Genomic DNA, 22,861 nt, shown 5'->3' with positions numbered 1-22,861 from the left:
CAACAAAAAAAGGAAAATGTAAAAATCAACTTCATGGCCTGTGGGTTATTTTGGTCTTGTAAGGATCCGTTTCTTTAAATTTAAAATAATGATATTAGAATATAGTCATATCTTGAGGTCGATGTATTAAATTATTCTGAAAATCTCACACACAAAATCCCATCTGCCCTCCCAGAGTACGAAAGACAGGAAGCTTGGTTAGAAGTAGAGCAACCAGGACTTGATCTGGTACTCCTGTGTGGGATGTGGGCATCCCATAGTGGCTTCACTTGGTGTGCTACCAAGTCTGCCCCAAGAAAGGGATGTGAGAAGGCAGGTGAATGTATGGGGATGGGGGTATCTGACCACATCACATGTTGCTGAGAGATCCAGGTATGATGAGAATCAAAAAGTCTGTTGGATTTAGGCAAATGGAAGTCTGTGGAAGTCTTAACATGAGGCGCTTCAGTGCTGGGGCAAAAAAAGGAGGAGGAGTGGCATGGATTGAAGACTAAAGGGAGAGGAATAGACGGAGATACTGTTGGTGAGCAAGTATGTGTAGAAAGCTGGATATGTACATGGTAAGGAGGGAGAACGTTATTCAGAGGAGGTTTTGAGGATTTTTGAATGATACAACATTGTAAAGCGTGATGAATCGAGATGGGCAGGTGGTAGGAGCTGGCTTGACAGCATGGTGCAGCATGTTAAGCTGGCACCTGTGACTTCACTATGTCATATTGGCACTGTGATTCAAGTCAGTCCTCTGCTTCCCTCCACGTTCCATGCTAATAAGCCAGTAGAAGATGACCCATGTGCTTGGGCCCTTGCCATCCACATTGGAGACCAGGACAGAGTTCTTGGCTCCGGGCTTTGGCCATGTTCAGCTCTGGCCACTGTGGCCATCTTCCGAGTGAAGCAGTGCATGCAAGATCTCTTTGATGGTCTCTCCCACTGCCTTTCAAATCAAACCAGTCAACCAATCAACTCATTTTTAAAAAGAAGAAAAAAAATGTAGGAACTAAGTCGATGAGAGGACAGGAGGTGATGAATCTCATTCTCCTGTTTGGCTACTGTGGTGGCCATGGAAACGGCTGGGCAGGACTGCTGTGGGGGCGATTTTAAATGATGCTCTCCTGGGTCCTTGATGATGTCAAGCTTCCCAAGGTTGACTCCAAGGTCATTCTTATTCTTTTTTAAAAGAAAGATCTATGTTTCTAAATTGGAAAATCAGATATACATAGAGCAGGAGAGGCAGAAGGGAAGATCTTCCATTCATTGATTTACTCCCCAAGTGGCCGTTACAGCCGGAGCTGAGCCGATCCAAAGCCAGGAGCCAGGAGCTTCTTCCAGGTCTCCCACTCAGGTGCAGGGTCCCAAGGTCCTGGGCCGTCCTCGACTGCTTTCCCAGGCCACAAGCATGGAGCTGGATGGCAAGTAGGAGACATGAACTGGTGCCCATATGGGATCCTGATTCATTCCAGGTGAGGACTTTAGCCACTAGGCTCCCAGGGCCATTTTGGCAACATAACTTCCTCTTTTCCTGGCTAAGTCTGTCTGGGAATTGCACTACAGGCTGAGTTTTCCTGTCCAGTCTTCCTCCCACTTGTCCTTTGCAGCTGCCAGGGTTGCCTTTTTTGTCCACAGGCTCTTCCTGGTCTCCTTGCCTCTTCTCGTCTCCATCATTTATAGCCGTTTCCCCTAGTACATCTGTTGCATGTCTAATCCTGCCTTTGTGTCTGTAGGAGCCACACCGATGCAGCTGCTGAACTCAAACCATTCTGAGTCTTTGGACCTTCACACTCATGCTTCTAACTCCCTCTTTGAAAACTTCACCTGGCGTATTGTAGGAAGTGACCTCAGTTTGTTCCCTAAGGACTCTTCTCTTCCTCTTTAACTGAGTATCCTTAGGTCAGAGTATCAGAGGGATTGTTAAGAAACATACATTTGATTGGATGCTCCTTTATTTTTTGAAAAAAGGAAGATATTTTAAAAAAAGATTTATTTTACTTTAAATCAAAAGACAGATTTACAGAGAATGAAGGAGAGAGATGTTCTATCAGCTATTTCACTCCCCAAATGGTTGTGGGAACCAAAGCGAAACCAGCCTGAAGCCAGGAACCTGGAGCTTCCTCTGGGTTTCCCACATAGACACAGGGGCCCATTGACCTGGGCCATCTTTTACTGCTTTCCCATCAGGGAAAGCACACCATCAGGGAGTTGGAATGGGAAGTGGGGCAGCTGGGAAATGAACTGGCGTCCATATGGGACGCCAGCACCACAGGTAGAAGTTTAAGCTACTATGCCCCAGGAGATCTATTTTAGTTCACAGGTAGACTGACAGAGTGACAGAGAGAAAGATCTTCCAAATGTGGCTCCATTCCCCCTCGTGGCTGAACAGCCAGGCCTGGATTAGGCTGAAGCCAGAAACCGGGACCCAGAAACTCAATCCTGGTCTTCTATACGGGTGGCAAGTTCCCAAGTGTTTGGGCCATCTTCTGCTGACTTCCAGGTGTGTTAGCAAGAAGCTAGATCCAAAGCAGAGCACCTGATACAGGTGGTACAAGGCAGCAGCTTAACCTGCGGCACCATAGTGCCAGCCCTCATGTGTTCCTTTAAAACCGAACCAAGTTGGCTACGGCCCTGGTTAAAATGGAAGATGAAGTAGAAATGCCTCCAGATGCTCTGTAAGGCCTTGGCTGAGCTGTCCGCCATCTCTTACCCTTTGACCCTGGCATGGTCTTCCTCCAGGTGTTCAGATGCCCCCCTCGCTGTGCACAAGCGTCTCTTTCAGTGTCATTGCCTCTGAGAGGTCTTCACTGGTGGCCTCAAATCACTCCTCCCCCATTGCTATTCATCATCCCCTTTCCTTGTGCTCTCTGTCACTCTGGAATCCTTTTACTTAGTTGGGCTGAGTAGCTATTTCAGCTTAGAAGTTCAGTCCTTTAAAGATTCTAAGAGCCGCATACCATGCAGAGCAGGGGTGGGGACCATCAGGCCTGCGGGCTGGACAAGGTCCATGAAATCACTGGGTCTGGCCCTGCCAAGGCAACCACAGGCAGGACTCAACATCCAACACATCTCTAGCAGGCTGATGTTTTTTTAAGTTGATATGGTCCAGGAATGAATGATGATATAAATTTCCAAATAGCCTTTGGCATAGGGAACATTCTCCTGCTTCTCCTCCCTCCCCGCCAAGTCCACTCACCCCAATCTACGGCAACATTGCCTGTTAGCAGTATAACATGAGATGAGCCGCAAATGGAATTTAAAATCTTTAGGTGCTCTGTGTTGGCTTTTAAGCTTTCCAAGGAGTGTGTGTGGTTGAGAGGGGTAGTGATTGGCAGTTGTGTCAAGAGAAATAAAAAGCTCAGGTGGCAGTAGCTTTGGGTTGTGGCAAAGTTGGGAAGCTCCTTTCATGGGGGGGGGGGTCAAGGTTTTCCCCTCACTAAGAAAGGGACTGACCTAAAGCACACGTTTCTTGGCTTTCACCAGTCCTTCCAGTACCGTAGTTCTGTGACCCTTAGCAAAGCGTTTGAGTTTAGGGTGGCAAACAGGTTACCTCTTTCCTGTCATCTTAAATCAATGGGTAGAGGCCAGCGGAAGGTCAGCTGGGGGGAAAAAGTCGGAGGCTGCATCTGAATTTCTCGGGAGAGAGAACTTTGATCAATTAGTGATGTCTGCCCTAGGTACCACCAGGAAAATTGCACTGGATGTTCTGGCTCCCTTGGAAACTTAATTTCCTCCTCATTCAAAAAGGGTATAAAAATAGCAGCTCTCTCAGTCCAATAGGTTTCCTAGGAAGTTCAAAGGGATTAGGCTAAGAAGGCACTTTTACCATGCGCACACACACACTTTCCAACACAATGTTAAGACATTGTAGACATTTATATCCTCAACTGGCATAGGGGATAACGTAATATGTATGTGGGGAGAGTGTGTTGAGGGTTGGGGGAGCAGGGAAACACACAGCACTGCCAGCAGGTTCTAGTATTTCCCCACCCACCCCCCAGGGAAGGAAGAGAAGCCCAGGTCAATGTAGTCCAAGAAATTGGGTCTAGGAACACGCTCGCTTACCTAATCTCAGCATGTGGAAAAAAATCTGCCCTTATAAAGAATAAATCAGTTAGTGAGCTTTAGAAAATCTTCCATTTGGCTTTGTTTTTCCTCTTTTAAAAAAAAGTATTCATTTTCATTGGAAAGGCAGATTTTTACAGAGAGAAACAGACAGAAATATCTCCCATCCACTGTGACACTCCTCAAATGTCTGCAATGACCAGAGCTGAGCTGATCTGAAGCCAGGAGCTTCCTACAGGTCTCTCACGCAGGTGCAGGGTCCCAAGGCTTTGGGCCATCCCCCATTGTTTTCCCAGGCCATAAGCAGGGAGCTGGATGGAAAGTGGAACAGCTAGGACACCAACCGGTACCCATATGGAATGCCTGCACTTGGATGTGCAGGATTAGTCAGTTGAGCCAATGCGCTGGTCCCGACTTTGTTTTTCTTTAGAGCCTGTTTATCACACGTCCTTGCACACATTTCATCTCTCCATTGCTTTTCCCCCAAACACTGTCCTCTTTATAGGTCAGTTGGAGTTTGTAAAAGGTTCAATTTCTGCTGCTTTTGAGGGCTTTGGGAGGGCTGCTGAGTGCCACTTTTCCCTTTTATGAACTCCTTATGGTCTGACCAAATTTATTTCCTCCCTCTCACCGAATACCTCGCCTAGCTTCTCCCTTCTCTGCAAGTGCTCTGGCCACCTCACTGAATCTGCGATTATTGATTCCGGCAAAAGGCTTTGATTCTGCAAACCACAAGCTGTTACTCATGAAACTATGACAACTTGGTATTAGCTGCAAATCAATGAACTTTTTAAATGCAGTCAAAGCAACACAGCTCGCTTAGTGCTAAACCTTGATAAGCCCACCCCAGAACAGCCAAGCCTTTATCTTAACATCCATGCGATCTTCCCTGCTTTGATAGCCTCTTTGCCGCATTGATAAGGATTACACATCTTATAGGCACTGTTGCTCTGCCTGCAAAGATGTCTAAAGTGGATGCAGCAGACTCGGCCATCCCTGTGGGGGAGCTGCCACAGGTCAGCCTTCTCAAAAAAGCCCATTCACAGCCTGCCTCCTCTTCACCCCAGCTGTTCTGTAGAGACAAAATAAACAGGAACATGTCAAACAAGAGGCTCCGTCTCGTGGCCTGATTCACCGCAAGGGCATGTAGTGCTTCATGCTTCCAAACCAGTTTGCAGAACCAGCCCCTGGCTTCTACAAGAGATAGTCCATCTCTTTGTGTGTGTGTCCTTACTCAATCAGGAGTGTGGAACTGGGTCACCGAGACATCTGGTGTTTGCTGTTGTCCTCATGCCTCTTGACGTATATGGGTCGTTTTCATCTGAGGTTTACCTGAGGATGAGTTTGGTTTAATTCAGGAGAGCAAGCGGGACAGCTGTCCTGGGGACACCCTTTGAAGGGGTCTCTGGCCACCAAGGTGTCAGCAAGCAGCGGCTGGGATGGTCCCTGGTAACTGCTTGCTAAATGGTCCCCTGCCTGCCACAGCTCCGTTTTCTGCCTTCATCTTTCTGTGTCCTTTCCTTGTGCCCCACTTCCCGTCTTCTCACCTTTCAGGTTGTCTGTTACTGTGGCAACCAGCTCCTGGCAGGGCAGGTGAAACTGGAGAGCCCCTGGCTTGGCTATCCTGCAGATGATGTCACTTTGTCCTGGGCATCTCTGGGAACACAGCACTGAGATGCCCACAGAATGCCTTGGGCACTCAGTGTGTGGTTCTGGTTTTTGTGTGTCTGTGTGTGTTAGAATTTTCAGATTTATTTATTGAGACAACGGAATGATACACGCAGCAAGAGCTCTTCCATCCACTGGTTCACTTCCCCACTTGGCCACTGCAACCAGGTTTGGGCCAAGGTGAAACCAGGAGCCCAGGGCCCCGTACTGTGGCTCAGCAGGCTAATCCTCCTGCCTATGGCACCAACATATCCCATATGACCTGCTGGCCAAAAATGTTTACCAAGCCAGTCTGCCAGGACCTAGGCATGGCTCTGGGACCCTTACCTGTTTAGGAAGATATGGGGGACTAAGATCCCCAGAGGTCCCCAAAAGGGACATCAGCACCTTTGAAAAGCTCTGAGAAGCTCTGGCTAGTTTCCTAACATTTATGTTTCAGTTCACTCATTTTATTTTCGCCCTCATGTTTAGTGCTCTGTTCAGTCCATCTGATTATTTTTACTTTATGGACTCTAGTTTTAATATTCAAATGTTGTTTAAACTAGTTTTTTCCCCAAACTTTTCTATTCTTTTTTCACGGTGTCTAGTTTCATCAAACGAATTCTTTTTACGTTGAACTTTAAAAGACAATTATTTTAAAGATTAAAAATTGATGGACTTGATGCGAAGGCTCAGTGACTGAATCCTTCCCTTGCATGCACTAGGATCCCATATAGCCACCAGTTCATGTTCCAGCTGCTCCGCTTCCCATCCAGCTCCCTGCTTGTGGCCTCAGAAAGCAGCAGAGGATGGTCCAAAGCCTTGGGACCCTGCACCTGTGTAGGAGACCAAGATGAAACTTCTGGCTTCAGATCGGATCGGCTCAGCTCTAGCTATTGTGGCCATTTGGCAAGTGAACCAGCAAATGGAAGAACTTTCTCCCTGTCTCTCCTTCTCTCTGTAAAGCTGCCTTTCCAATAAAAATAAATAAATCTTTTAAAAAAATGTTGATTCATTATATGTATTTCTTGAGCATCTGCATTCTGTCATCTGTGCTTTCACTGGGATTGGTTTCTTCATGCACCGTGAACAAGTGTAGTGTGTGATACAGAAAGTAATTATACTTTTACTGATGTCGCCCTTTTCACTGGCCTCAGTTGGGTTAGCTTCTTCACTGCCCTTGGGTAGAACTATATGCAGTCCCCTTGTATATGTTTTTTTAAGTTTTAAGTTATGAGAGAGAGTGATAAAGAATTCTTTTGTCCACAGAGTCACACTCTGAATGCTTACAACAGCTAGGGCTAGAATAGGCAGAAGCGGGCCCGGCGGCGTGGCCTAGCGGCTAAAGTCCTTGCCTTGAAAGCCCCGGGATCCCATATGGGCGCCGGTTCTAATCCCGGCGCTCCACTTCCCATCCAGCTCCCTGCTTGTGGCCTGGGAAAGCAGTCGAGGACGGCCCAAAGCTTTGGGACCCTGCACCCGCGTGGGAGACCCGGAAGAGGTTCCAGGTCCCGGCATCGGATTGGCGCGTACTGGCCCGTTGCAGCTCACTTGGGGAGTGAATCATCGGATGGAAGATCTTCCTCTCTGTCTCTCCTCCTCTCTGTATATCCTGCTTTCCAATAACAATAAAATCTTTAAAAAAAAAAAAAAAGAATAGGCAGAAGCCCACAGCCTGGTACTTTACCAGGGTCTCCCATGTAAGAGGCATAAATTCAAACAGTTGAGCCTTGACCCACTGCCTCCCAGTAGCATTAGCAGAAAGCTGGATTGGAGAAGTCAGTAGTCAGTGCTTGAGCTAGGTACTCTCATTACAGGCGATCCATTGCATGACAAGGCCCGCCCCATAAGCGTCTTGATTGTCGTCTATATAATTCTTGACCTTTTCCTTTGGAATTTCTGTATGCAGGGATGCCTAAGGATAAAACGGGATAGGGGACGGGCATGTGGTGACATTTAGCCTAATCCTCTGAGGCACTGGCATCCCATATGAACACTGGTTCTAGTCCCAGCTGCTCCACTTCCCATGCAGCTCCTTGTCTGTGGCCTGGGAAAGTAGTAGAAGATGGCCCAAAGCCTTGAGATCCTGCACCCACGTGGGAGACCAGGAAGGAGCTCCTGGCTCTTGGCTTTGAACCAGCTCAGCTTTGGACATTGTGGTCATCTGGGGAGTAAAGAGCTGTATGTCTTTTCCTCTCTTTGTAACTCTTACAAATGAATGAATCAATTGATTGGTTGATCAATTGACCAAATGTGGATCTATCAACATCCAATCTCAACCCGTTAAGTACTTCTTTCTTTTTTAAATTGATAGCCCAGCTTGATTGGAAATGGGTGTCAGACATACCTCGACTGGATGAGTCTATGTTTACTCTTCAGATTTCCCAGACTGGTGAATACATTAATCTTCACTAGGGTACAGAAGTCCTGGCTGTGAACACAGACTCAGCCTTCACAAATGGTACTACTGTGAGGTTTTATCACTTTCAGATAACTTACTTCCTGGGACTCCAGGAAGGTGTCCTATCCTGATAACCTGCATAGGATGTTTTCAGGGCTTCTGAGTCTTTCATCCAATTTCTCCATTAAACTTTTTGATTCTTAAAAAAAAAAAAAAAAAACCTTTAAGGATATTAGAGGGGATGATTTGGACAAGTTTGGGAAGTCACAGCCACATATCGAAAGATACTTTTTCCTAGCTCTTTATCTCCCCTACTCCTCCAGCTTTGTTATGTTGACAGACTTAGCTGCTTTGCTTTAATTCTCCTCCTAGTTTTTTGGCCTCTCTGCCATTAGTAGGCGGAGAAGGGAAGGCGTGGAATACACCCATTAAATCTTGCTTTTCTCATTTACGAATACATTTATTTCATATGGCTGAGAGTTTGTAAAAACACACACACACACACACACGATACTGAATGTCAAACTTCTTTTTCTTTAGATTGTATAACACATATTTTCCCATGCCTTTTAAAGACTCTTCACAATAAATACCAGAAATGTTTGAATCACAGGGTGGGTGTTGGACCTAATGGTTGAAATGCTACTTGGGTTGCCTGCGTCCCATAGCACAGCAGCAGGATTTGAGCCTGCCTCTGATTCCTCACTTCAGCTCTGGCCAATGTGTGTACAAGCAATTAGCAGGGGCTGGCCAAGGGAGTTGAGCCTCTGGCACTCCCATGGGTGACCTGGATTGAATTCTTGGCTTCCGATGTTGGCATCACCTAGTCCCAGATGTTTTAAGTACTGGAAGAGTAAACCAGAGAGTTGGAACATTTTCTTTCTCTCTCTCTCTCTAAAGAAACTGAATAAATAAAAGAATTCTAAATAACATTTTGTGATCTAGATAAATCATTGTTAAATGGATGCTATGTGTTTTTGTCCTCTTTCTCATTTTGGTGATGATTATATGGTACAAGTTTGAAGCAACGCTAATTATCCAGAATTTTTGCCAAGGTCATTAAAATTAGGGGAGAGACGGTGTCTATCCACAAAGTAAAAGACTGATGGTAGACTTGTGAATGTGTTATGTAGTCATATTGTTCATAAATAACACCTCGAAGGGTGTGTGTGTATGTGTATATATATGTGTATGTGTATATATATTGGTTTTAGGTATGATTTATCCACAGATACTACCTGTAATCGGTGCTTCTCGTAGCTGTATATGAACTTCTTGTACAAGAGGCTTGATTAAGCAGGTATTTTCTGTGGTTTCTTTTTCTTTTTCTGTTTAAGGATTTATTTCTTTTTATTGGAAAGGCAGATTTACATAGATAAGGAGAGACAGAAAGATTTTTCATCCACTGGTTCACTCTCCAAGTGGCCGAAGTTGAGCCAATCTGAAGTCAGGAGCCAGAGCTTCCTCCAGGACTCCCACAATGGTGCGAGGTCCCAAGGCTTTGGTCCATCCTCCAATGCTTTCTCAGGCCACAAGCAGGGAGGTGGATGGGAAGTGGGGTTACTAGGACACGAACCGGCAACCATATGGAATCCTGGAGCTTTCCAGGTAAGAATTTAGCCACTGAGCCATTGTACCAGGTTCTTCTCTGTGGTTTCTCAAGAAAAAAAGACAGTACTGGATTCTGAGACTCAATCCAGCAAGTGTCTAAGAACTTAGATGAATGACAGGAAGCTCTCTTTGTAATCTAAGGGAACTTTAATCCGAAGAGTGATTTTGTAGAGTTGATTCAGTAAGGATTAGGGTCAGTGTCTATACTTTGAAAGATAATGAGAGGTGTCATTGTAGAGGAGTTTCCCATACTCTGTGGAATTAGTCTGCCTTTTGTCACTACAAGGAAATACCGGAGACAACTAATTTCATAAAGAGAGAAGTTTATTTAGCTCATTGTTTGGGGATTTCAAGACCTGGTAGCTCTGTTGCTTTGGCCTCTGACAAGGGCAGTGGGTAGTAACTGACAAAGCAGATGTCGAGCAGGATCATGTGAGGGGACAGGAAGCAGACAGCGGGACTGGGTCCAGTCACGTTTTTATTTATTTTTATTTTTTATGTAAAGATGTATTTATTTTTTTGTTAGAATTTCAGATTTACAGAGAAAAAGGGAGACAGGGAGGAAGATCTTCCATCTGTTTGCTCACTTCCCAAATGGCCACAACAGTCGGAGTTGAGCCAATCTGAAGCCAGAAGCCTCCTCTAGGTCTCCCACTCGGGTGCAGGGTCCCAAGACTTTGGGCCATCCTCTACTGCTTTCCCAGGCCACAAGCAAGGAGCTGGAAGGGAAATGGAGCACCTGTATGGGGTACTGGCACACGCAAGGTGAGGACGTTAGCTGCTAAGTTACCATGCCAGACCTGGGTGCCTGGTCTTGATCCAGGCAAACTATGTTCTTACAACCCCCAGGAGCCCACTATCCTGGGCTGTTTGAAGGTCTTCCCCGGATCCCTACAGGATTGTGCTACCAGAGATTATTATGAGATTATTATTCTTTTGAGCTCATGTTTTGAACTTTTTCTTCTATCATCAAAATAGTCCAATGTATCTTTGCTTTACTGTATATTCGTATATCAGTATGAGCCACTCATTCTGTTAGGAAGTGATGGTTGGTAATTGTTTGCAGCGTTACATCTGTCCGGAGATCTCTTGTACAGTGTGGCCTCAAGGACAGAATACTCAGGTCGACCTTTAAGCAGCATGCAAGAACAAAATTGAGGCTGGTTGTCAGCAGGGCCCAGAGAATAATCTGGCTTCATTTGGTTGTGCTTGTGACAGGTGCCTGGAAGTCAGAGCGCTCAGGAATGGAAGATGCACTCACTGCTTGTTTTTTCTTTTCGCAGAAAACTACCCCCTAAGGACATGATGTATACTATTGATCTGGGCTAACTAATGGCAAAAATTATGTTTAACTCATATCACTTAGCCAACTTTCAGGAAATTGGAAATAGTTAAATAAATCCCTAGCAGATTGCAATGCTGTTGTGATGTTGGTCAAATCAATAAATGCAAATCAAACTGGAGGACTGTGTTTTCTTTTTCCTTGCTTGTTTCTTGTCTTTTTATTTTTTATTTATTTATTTTTGAGATCTCCTTTAAAGACAGTTACAGAGAAAAAGAAGGAGGGACAGAGAGAAAATCTTCTATCTACTGGTTCACTCCCCAATTGGCACTAATGGCTGGGACTATGTTAGGCTAAACCAGAAACCAGGAGCTTCATCAGGGTCTTCCAGGGGAGGTGGCAGGGACCCAAGCCCTTAGAGCATCTTCTGCTGCTTTCCCGAAATGTTGACAAGGAGTGGGCTAGAAAGTGGAACAACCTGGATTTAAACCAATGTCCATATGGATGCTGGTGTCATAGGCAGTGACTTTACTAACTATGCTACAATGCCAGCCCCGAGAACCCTATTTTCAAATAATATTTGAATGGTTTTCGGGCCCGGCGGCGTGGCCTAGCGGCTAAAGTCCTCGCCTTGAAAGCCCTGGGATCCCGTGTGGGCGCCAGTTCTAATCCCGGCAGCTCCACTTCCCATCCAGCTCCCTGCTTGTGGCCTGGGAAAGCGGTTGAGGACGGCCCAATGCATTGGGACACTGCACCCACGTTGGAGACCCGGAAGAGGTTCCAGGTTCCCGGCATCGGATGGGCGCGCATCGGCCCGTTGCGGCTCACTTGGGGAGTGAATCATCGGACGGAAGATCTTCCTCTCTGTCTCTCCTCCTCTGTGTATATCTGGCTGTAATAAAATGAATAAATATTTTTTTTTTTAAAAAAGAATATTTGAATGGTTTTAATCTCCACCTAATGCTATCACCTATGGTCTTGTAGGGATCTATCTGAAAAATATTTAGCAACAGAAAATCTTGAAGATCATTTTGCCTCTTTCTGAATAGATGGGAAAATTGGGCTTTCTAACAATTCTTCATCCAATAAATCATTCTATTGGGGGTATAAATCCTGTTCTTTATGCTGGTGCTTCTCCCTGGGCATGCACTTGGCTCTCACTGGGTTACGGAGTTGATGCTTATGGCTTTGTTTCTCTTGAGAAAGGAAGCTGCCTAAAACAAGGTTCCACACTGTATGATTTCCATGGCTTGTATTAATGCAGACAGTACAGGAACTATAAAGAAGAAAAATTACCAGTGGAAGATAAAACTAAAATACTAGTTGCATTACAATCACATTCTAGTGCTGCAATAAATTGCATGAAGCCAATAAAGCAAAACTAACTGAAGATATTTGGCACAAACCAAAAATGAAATGAGAGTCATTATGCTGTCTGCTACAGGGACATGCCTCGATGTAGTTAAAGCAATAAACTACCTGGGAGTAATCTTTACTTATTTTAAATTGCATATTCCAATTGCAAAGCTGTTTCTGGCATTTTTGCCACACTTAGCTTTAGTGAGCTAAGGAAAAAATTACATGTCTGAATAAGTCGTGCTCCCCTAAATTTGCCTCCTATATCCAGTAACTCATAACTTACTTGAATTATAATACTGTTTATTCTAAAAATTAGTCATGACTTTCGACCATAGGTTAGCTTATCTTCAACGGACTGGAACTGGATTGATTCCTAAATCCTGTCAACTACTTAATCAGTACTTTGCAATCTTTCCTCACTATGTTTCTCGATGTTCTGGCTTTTAGGATCAATGAGCTTTCCTTGTTATACCTGTTGGTATGAGAGGTCATACGACCTGTTGGAACTTCAGATGTGAATTTTTATTTAGTGTCAGATAGTAATCGAGGAAGACAGACCTCCCCAGCTGATGGGTGATTTTCCCATGAGTATTATTATACATATGTGCCAGTTTATATGTTAATGGGTCTTTTACCTTCATGAATCCATGAATCCATCCTTCATGTTTCCATGAATCAATAAACCAGAAGACCTGGAGCGATGGCCCAGTGGCTAAATCCTCCCCTTGAACACCCAGGATCCCAAATGGAACTGTCGGTTCCTATCCTAAAACTCCACTTCCCATCCAGCTCCCTGCTTGTGGCTTGGGAAACCAATAAAGGAAGACTCAACCCCTTGGGACCCTGCACCTGCATGAGATACTCGGAGGAGGTTTCTGGCTCCTGGCTTCAGATTGGCTCAACTCTGGCAGTTGTGGCCACTTGGGGAGTGAACCAGAGGATACAAGATCTTTCTCTCTGTCTCTTCTTCTCTCCGTATATCTGCCTTTCCAATAAAAATAAATAAATCTTAAAAAATAAAAAAGCAATCATGGTTTTAGGAGAATTTATAAAGTAGCTAAAATGTAGCCACTGGACTAACTCAGCAGGGAAGGGCACCTTGTATTATGGGGAAAGCAATGATAAGGTTAAAGTTGTTTACTCTTTCTCTCTCTCTGTCTCTCTCACTCCCCTCACCCTACCCCAATCTCTCCCTCATTCAAACAATTTATGTATGTTTAGGAAGGATGGTGAATTCCTGGAAGGTCAGTAAGCCCTGAGCGGTTTGAATATTGGTCCCCAGTCCCAACTCGTTGTAATTTAGTCCCCATAGTTTGAGTTTCACCGTGCTAAGGGTGGAAACTTGATTTGAATACAGAGTTTAGAGGTGGGGCAGTGATAGCATCATGGGGGCTCCTCATTCACAATCTAACACAATGTAACTGCTTCTCAAGGAAAGATTGGATCAAGTCTTAGGGTGGTGTTCTCATGATCAAATCCCCATGGCTTTGTAAGGACAGGCATAGACAGACATATACAACCCATATCCTTACTGTGTGCTGCTCTATCCCATTGGAGGACTCTGTCAACAAGAACGCCAACCAAGTCAAGGGTGCCTGTTACATCTTGGACTGTGGACCTCCAGAACCAGGAACCACAATAAAGCTTCTTTTCTTTATAAAGTAGTCTACCTCAGCTATTTTGTTATAGGGATTAAAAATGAAGACGTGTGTTCTTCCTATAGTATACTTATTACTGATTATTAAACATGGAATCAGAGCTGTCTGCATTCAGCAGCTAACACCAGTGTTGTGGTGCAGTGAGTTAAGCTACTGCCTGTGATTTCAAACAACCCATGTGAGTTCTGGTCTCAGTCTCGGCTGCTCCACTTCTGATCCAGCTCCCTGCGAACATGCCTGGGATAAGCAGCTGTAGATGTTGCCATTCACATGGGAGATCAGGATAGAGTTTCAGGTTCAGGGCTTTAGCCTGGCCTAGCTCCAGTTGTTGTGGCTATTTGGGGAGTGAACTAGTGAATAAAAGATTGATCTTTTTATATTTGAAGAGCAGAGTTACAGAGAACGAAAGTCTTCTATCCGCTGGTTCACTTCCCAAATGGCTGCGATGGTCAAAGCTAAACTGATCTGAAGCTGGAAGCCAGCAGCTTCTTTCAGGTCTCCCCAATGGGTGCAGGGGCCTTAGCACTTGGGTCATCTGCTGTTGCTTTCCAGGCCATAAGCAGAGAGCTGGATTGGATGTAGGGTAACCAGAACTAGAACTGGTGCCCAAATGGGGATGCTGGCACCACAGGTCCGAGGATTAGCCTGATGCACCACCAAGCCAGCCTCCAGATCTTATTTTTGAAGAGTGGATTCCCATACTTTGCTAGTGATGTTATGATTCAGGGCATCCTTTCTGGAAGACTTCTTGGCAGTGTTTATTAAAAGTCTTTAAAACAGCCAATTTTGTCCTACTCATGACATTTAGGAACTTATTCTGGAGAGGATAGTCATGATTTGGAAAAATTTGTTTGCATGGGAAACATTTGTACTAGTGAAAAGCTAGAAACCACTTTTCTGTCTCAGAACTGGAGACTGCTTGAATACACTCAAGTGTATGTGCAATAGGGAGTAACGAGTTTGCAGCTGCGAAATGTACTAGCAGAAAACTCAGGGGAAAACACTTGTACTTCAGGAAAAGATGGATGGAATATTACCTGAAAAAAAACCAGGATGCAAAATAACAAAAATAGGATGCTACCATTGCTTTGGCTACTAAAAAGCACATATTCAGATAAAACAAAGCAGAATTCACATATCCGACTATTACAGGTGATCGTGTCTGCTGTATTGTATGTGTGACTTACCTTTTCTTCTTAATGCTGTGTATTCTCCAAGGCAATTCTAATGAATATGTACCATTTTTGGAACCATGTGAAAACATGGTTTGAGAAAAACTCTTAATGAAATTCATGCATGACAATGATTCCAACATGAATCAGTATCTTTCCATCCATTTTTGGGCTAGTAGTCTGAGTTCTAGACAACACTTCTATTATTTATTGCAATCATCTATCAGTTCTTCACTTTGTTTGAAAGGCAGAATGACAGAGAAATAGAGTTCACTGGTTCACTTCCCAAATGTCTGCAACAGACAGGACTGGGCCCAGACAATGTCAAGAGTTCAAAACTTAGTCCAGGACTTGAGCCATTATCTGCTGCCTCCCAGGGTGTGCATCAGCAGGAGGCTGGAATCTGAAGTGGAGCTAAGACTAGGCTCTAGGCACTCAGAGACGGGATATAGGCACCAACACCTGCCCCGGATAAAGAGCGTCTTATCCCCAGAGGGGGAGAGTTGAGGCAGAGACAAGTCCATGTCAAACAGCCTTGCTCAGCTAACACTTATTTTCCAGAATTAACTGCCATAGCCCAAAACCCTTTTTTCTTATTGCATTTTCACAATTTACCACTCATTTTCCAATCTAGCACAGAAGCTTTGGGCCCTTACTGCTTCTTTGAATCTTCATTCGTATTGTGATATCTCCCACAAATTATCGAATAAAACCCGCATGCTTTGCTCTTGTTAATCTGTCTTATGTTAAGTTTAATTTTTCGGTTCAAATGGAGTTCATAAGGGGTGTAACTTGAGAGGTTTTTGCTAATTGCTTACAAAGAGGATTGGTATTATAAAGAGAATTATTTATTGATTGCTCATGTTTATTTAAATTCTGTGGTATAAGTACTATCGACCTGCTTGTTTATTTCTAAGAACAAATTCATAGAGTATGCCCTATTATTATATTCCCATTTTTGCAAAGAATGAGCTTGAAGCTCAGGCGTCCACAGCTTTGCAGCTGTTGAATGGAAGGCATTTCTTTCTTTACTTATTTCAAGCAAACTCATAAGATTATTACATACTTTATTTGAGAGGTTGAGATAGATACAATTCTTACTCCTTAGTTCACTCCCCAAAGGCATGCAATATCCAGGTCTGGGCAGACTGAAACCAGGAGCCTGGGACTCAGTATAGGTCTATTTTGCGGGTGGAAGGACCCAACGACTTGAGGTAGAATTGAGAGTAGAGTTGGGACTTGAACTCCAGCCCTCTGGTACAAGATATATGCATTCAAATAGGATCCTAGCCATGGTGCCAAATATCTGTCCTTGTCCATTTTCATCCTTGTTCAATTTTCTCCTCACTCTATGACACCCATGTTACTGTTCAAATGTGTTTGTTGACACCAATGATTTAGAATTAATTTCTCTCTTTAATTACTCATTTCAAGGTCAAAAGCAGCAACAATTCTCAGCTGCCCACACTGTTGCAGAATGCCAAACTGTGCATGTGTGGAAAGGACTGGGAGAAAATGCCCTCTTGTTGTGCTCAAGCTTCCTGGTTTCAAGCCATCACCCAAACAGCTCTCTGAAAGAAAAGGTACATATTTGCATGAGAAGTGTCCTTGGCGTCAAATACAGATAAGGTGGATGGAGCACATTGTGTCTTCTTCATTATGGACAAGAGTCATTAATACTAATTAATTACATTTTCTTTCTTGCCTTGCCTTTAAGTGTTTGTTGCTGTGAGAGCTCATTCCATTGTGCTTCAATCACATGTCATCCTTTAAATAGGTGGGATTTGCTTTTGCTGCTCTTTTACAAATGTTGTAATCCTGCCTACAGCAGTCCTTTCTGGTAGGGTTGGCTCAATGATCAAGCTCTTGCAGGAAGTCTGTGACATCTCTGCATGTGGGTATCACCTTGCCGCCCCTTTGAATCCTTTTTTGGATGTGCAGAAAGCTGTGTTTTCCTGCCAAGAGGGGAGAAATCACAGCTGTGAGACAGACTTTTCCTTTCAAAATGAAGGCTTAAAACTGCCAGCCAACCGAAAAGACAATAAATACGAGGAAACAACCAACTTTCCAGTCCCAGCCTCCTTTTTCCCCAAAGACACAAATAGGTGGCAAAATGAATTAATTTGATGTTTTATTACTCACTTATTGTAAGACATACATTCTTGGCAACTTGATGAGTGATTATAGAGCAGAAACATCTCTACAATCATTCAAGAAACTTTGGCGTGATACAGAATTATGATACACATGAAACTAAGTGGGCAAACATTACTGCTAGTAGTCCTATCTCAGGATCCATATTTCTACGCTGCTACCATGGAGAATAAACATTTATTGCAAACCTTAGTATGTGGCAAGCACTCTCCCTCATTTATCTCCCCCCAAAGCCCTATTGTGAAGTACTATATCCAGACACAATTTTTTTAATCTTATAAAAGTAAGAAGATGGTGGCTGGGAGATGTTAACAGCTCAAGATCACACTGCTGATCCATGCTGAAACAGAAGTGTGTACCTCATCCTGCCTATTGCCAGATTGTTTGATCCATTTCTCCCCATCCTTAGAAACACCTGCCCGGTTTGACTCCATTACCATACACTTTGCCTTTGACAGTCACAGCAGCTCTCTAACCAGTGCCTTTGCCACCAGCCCCTCCACCTACCCTCTGATTAACCTCAGCCGGTCCTTCTTTCCTAATATCTGAGCTTTGAAGAATTTTTCTAATTCTTTAGAAAACTGTGTGCATATGGATATTTCCCCCCTGGGGGAGAGACTAAGCAGCTATCATCAGATTCTGAGAAAGACACTTTTTTCAGATCTTATTTATTTGAGGCAGTGACATGCGGAGAGAGAGAGAGAGAGAGAGAGAGAGAGAGAGAGAGAGAGAGAGAGAGAGAGAGAGAATGTTCCCATATATAGGCCTACTGCCCAAATGCACAATGCCCCAAATGCCCCAGAGAGGCAGGAGACGGAAGCCAGAACTGGGAACTCGACCTAGCTTTCCCACGTGTATAGCAGGAACCCAATTGTGTGGATCATCACTTTTGCCTCCCAGGGCTGTATTAGCAGGAGCTGGAGTTGAGATGCTGCATATTGAACCCAGGTACCTTGATTTGGCATGTGGTTTTTTTAACCCACCAGTTAATAATCCTGTGCTAACTATCTCACCTGAAACTTTTTTTTTTAAATTTAAAAAGGGTTAAGAAATGTTCCAGGTGCACCTGGCCACCTAGAGTGCACCTTGCTATAGAGGTCAGAGTGAGCTTCCTACAGCACACATGTAATTATACTCATTGACTTAAAAAGGAATGAAGGTTCATATTGCCTCTAGGGCCAAATTAAAGTCATTTCTCTTGGCCTAGTGCTTATAGGTCCAGTCAGTGTCATCTTTACTTGGAGAGATAGTGTGCCCAGCAGGCGGTGTCACCTGGCCTTCCTAGTCTCTCTAACAGTGAGGAATGTCCAGGTGGCCCACACCAGCCAAGAAGGTGGAGGGGCTGCACTGAATGGGCTTATATGTTACACAGGGGACAGGTTCCCTGCCAAGCTCCGTTGGCGCTTAGCTATTTGACACATATATCATATATATATATATGACTTAAAATATTATATGTATATTCATATATATTCATAACAATGTAATATAAATATAAATATATCGCAATATATAATTATATATAATATTATACATGTATATAAGATTTATTTTTATTGGAAAGTCAGATATACAGAGATGAGAAGAGAAAGAGAGGAAGATCTTCCATCCACTGATTCACTCCCCAAGAGGCCGAAGCTGAGCCAATCCGAAGACGGGTGATGGAAACCTATTCCGGGTCTCCCATGCGGGTGCAGGGTCCCAAGGCTTTGGGCCATCCTCCACTGCTTTCTCTGGCCACAAGCAGGGAGCTGGATGGGGAGTGGAATAGCGGGGACACGAACCAACGTCCATATGGGATGCCGGCTGTTGCAATGCGAGGATTTAGCCACTGAACTGTAGCAGCCGGTTCTAGCTTCTATGTTTTTAAAAATTATGTATTTCATAGGCAGAGTGGCAGAGAGACAGAGGGAGAGACAATGAAAGAGAAAGAGATCAGGATTTTATTCACTGGTTTACTCCAAACAGCTGCAACAGCCAGGTCTGGCCAGCCTCGTTGAAGCTAAGAACCTGGGTTTCCATCTGGGTCTCCCATGTGGGTGACAGCACCATTCATACTTGGGCCATCTTCCTTTGCTTTCCAGCTGGGACCTGGAGCAGAGGTGGAGCAGCCAGGACTTAGCTGTACCACACACTGGTCCCCATTTAAGTTTCCTGGTCAGTCTCCATTCCACTCTGGGATTCCCCGTCTTCTGGTTGGTGTTTAGACAACATTGAATGCAAAGTGTGGTAGCGTGGAATTCTGTGGGTTTTGACAAAAGAGGAATTATCCAACCCCAGGACCACACAGATAATGCCTCTGTCTTAAAATTCTCCCGTGAGCTCCCCTCTGTATCTCTTCCATGACTTTTTGTTTTTTCCAGTTTGACTTTGTCTAAATCCTCACATAATTGCCTTGAATCCCATAACACGCATGCATACACACACACACAGATAAGCAAAAATCATCTTTACTTAAGGGGCCCACAGCAACTTCGCTCTTACTTCTATGACTGAAGTTGGATTTTGTAATGAAATATATTTTTTTTAAATCTTCTCTCCAGATACCTCCTAGGGATCAGGGACTGTGTGGTATTCATTGCTATTTCTCAAGAGCTTTGCTTACAGTGAGTGCTCATTAAATGTTTGTGGTTTTCTGAATTGGATACATTATAGTTCGTATTCAGATTAACCAGCTAATGAAATTGAACAAGTATTTATTGGGCACCAGGTAAGTTGCTGGCAGTTTAATAGGTGCCTGCTGCGGGGAATGCAAAATGAGTCTCCTGTTTTGTAATTTCTGTGGGTTTATGATGTCATGGAGGCGAGAGATCTTGTTTGCTGTGATACGAGTTTGTCACCAGAGTATTGTGACTGTGAACGGGCAGGGAGAGGCCTTTCTTTGGTGTTTGGGGCAGGCAAATTTCAGCAATCCACATTTTAGATTAGGATATCAAGAAAAAAAATGTTCCTAAAATGATTTGTTTACTTACTTGTTAAAGAAAAAAAATCTCAAAGCCTAGAACCCCAAGGTGACTAGTTCTTTCTGGGTAAGTACTTTAAGGGCCAAAGGGCAGATTCCAGATTTGGTGACTTTTCTGCTGAGCTCTATGGATGCCAGCAAAGGGGCAAAAGGAACAGCTGTGTAGTGGGTAATAAGGAATTTGCTTTGTATCCTGTTCCCAGCATGGAGCTTCTAGAACATGTGGAATTTCTCAAACAATAGGAGTGTCTTTTGTTATTGCAGAGCAGGTAGAGTTGCACCTGTAATTGCATGGCGGAAGTGACCAGGCTCACCCCTGTCGTTATAGAGTTGAGACTTTGAGTTCAGCTAACCTCTGGGAAACAATAGAATTGGAGTTCATGCACATGAGCAATGATCATTTTTTTAGGTCTATTTATTTATTTGAAAGGCAGAGTTACAGAGAGAGAAGGAGAGACACACAAAGAGATCTTTTGTCCACTGATTTGCTCCCAAAATGGCTACAACAGCCAGGGCTGGGCCAAGCTAGGAGCCAGGAGCCAAGAGCCAAGAGCCACAATTCTTCCTTGTCTCCCACACAGGAGGATGGAAGGGACCCAAGCAGTTGGGGTCATATTCTACTTTTTCCAGGACCTTTACAGAGAGCTTTGTCAGAAGTAAAGCAAGAACAACACAAAGCAGTGCCCATATGGGTTGTAAGCATTGCAGGTGACAGCTTTACCTGTTCTGCCACAATGTCGGCCTTGAGGAATGAAAAAAAAAAAAAAGAAAACCAAAAACAAAACAAAAATGTAGTTTACTTATTTCTTTGAAAAGCAAAGAACAGAGAGAGAAGGGCCTACAACTTGCATACAGAGGAAGAGGCCAGAAAGGACAGAGGAGATCTTCTATCCACGAATGCACTCCCCAGATGGCTGCAAGAAGGAGTGATGGACCAAGGTGAACATGAATGGCAAGGACTCAAGCATTTGGACCTTTTCACTGTGTTTTTGGGGGGGTGCTCCAGTAGCTGGGATGGCAGTGTTCCATGTGTGGCTTAACTTACTGTACCCACCCCTGAGTCATGATGACACCATGAGCCCCTGATAAAATCTCTGGACCCTGGGGCTCAATGGGGTTTCCTGGTTGGTGAATTTGCTCTGCATCTGAGACCTTCCCAGATAACACCCCACACTTCTCTTTAGGACTCTAGAATTTCAGTTGTGTCTCTCATGTGGGTGACAAGGACCTTTGCACTTGAACCGCTCTTTGCTGTTTTCTCCAGCACACCAGCAGGGAGCTGGTATTGGCAGCAAAACAGCTAGCACTGCAACCAGTATGCCAACATGGGATGCCAGTGGTGTTTCAAGCGGCAACTCAACCCACTATACCACAATGCTGGCTCATATACTTATTTTTCTAAAAATATATTTATTTAAGAGAGAGCTATCTTCTGGTTCATTTCCTAAATTTCTGCCATGATCAGGGCTGGGTCAGATTTAAGCCAGAGTCAAGAATTCAATTTATGTCTCCCATGGGGGTGGCAGAACCCCAACTTCCTGATCCATCAGTGCCACTTCCAGGAAGCTGGAATCAGGAGCTGCTAGGCTAAATGCTTACCTCCTCCTATCTGTAATCTCTTATCGGTTCTAACTCTGGAGAACTCTGGCCTATATAGAAGACCTGGTATCTTTTTTTAAAAAAAAAAAAATGTTTATTTTAATTATTTTAATTTGAAAGACAGTAGCAGAGAGAAGATACAGAATAAGAGATCTTCCATCTGCTGGTTTACTCCCCAAGTGGCTGCAATGGCTGGAGCTGAGCCAGGAGCTTCTTCCAGGTCTCCCAAGTAGGTGTAGGAGGGGCCCAAGGTCTTGAGTCATCCTGCATTGCTTTTTCAGGCCATAAGCAGGATTAGAAACAGACTAGCCAGAACATAAGCTGGTGCCCCTATGGGTTGCTGGTGTGTGCAGCCAGAGGATAGTCACTCGCTTCCCCTCCCTGCCCCCTGCCAGGACCTGGTGTCTTAAGCCTCTGCGAATCCCAGGTTGTCATTTCTTTGTGTCTTATATGGTGAGGTAGATGGTGGGTGAGTACAGTCCAGGGACAAGGTAATCTATGAGCCTGGAGCTTGGCCATTCATTCATTCATTCATTCAGGAGACCACGGGGACTAGCCTGCATTTGCCCCCCACGGATGGGGGCCACGAATCTGTGGGCCCCTCCTAGCTGCTGCCTCAAGTGGGAGATTCAGACTTCCAATTGGTGATGGATGTTTATTTCCTTTTTCTTCTCCAAAAGCAAACATTGTTGGTATTGATATCTAGGAACTGTGTCACTGAAAAATAATCACATGGCCCAAATCCAGCTCTAGGCTGACAGACCCAATTCAGGCCGAGTGCAATTCACCAATCAATACAGTGTTATTATCTAAAGTTCCATGCCAGGATCTAAATACTGCCCTAATTTAATATGACTCAACAAGAGGCTTTATTATGTCTCCACCCTTGTTCTGTCAGCTCAGAGAACACACAAATAGCTTTGAGGGTGTGACACTGCAGGTGATAACTCTCCTTACTCTGCT

The sequence above is a fragment of the Ochotona princeps genome, chromosome 24, assembly GCF_030435755.1.
Source record: "Ochotona princeps isolate mOchPri1 chromosome 24, mOchPri1.hap1, whole genome shotgun sequence".
Classification (NCBI taxonomy): Eukaryota; Metazoa; Chordata; class Mammalia; order Lagomorpha; family Ochotonidae; genus Ochotona; species Ochotona princeps.
This window is presented reverse-complemented; position numbering follows the sequence as displayed.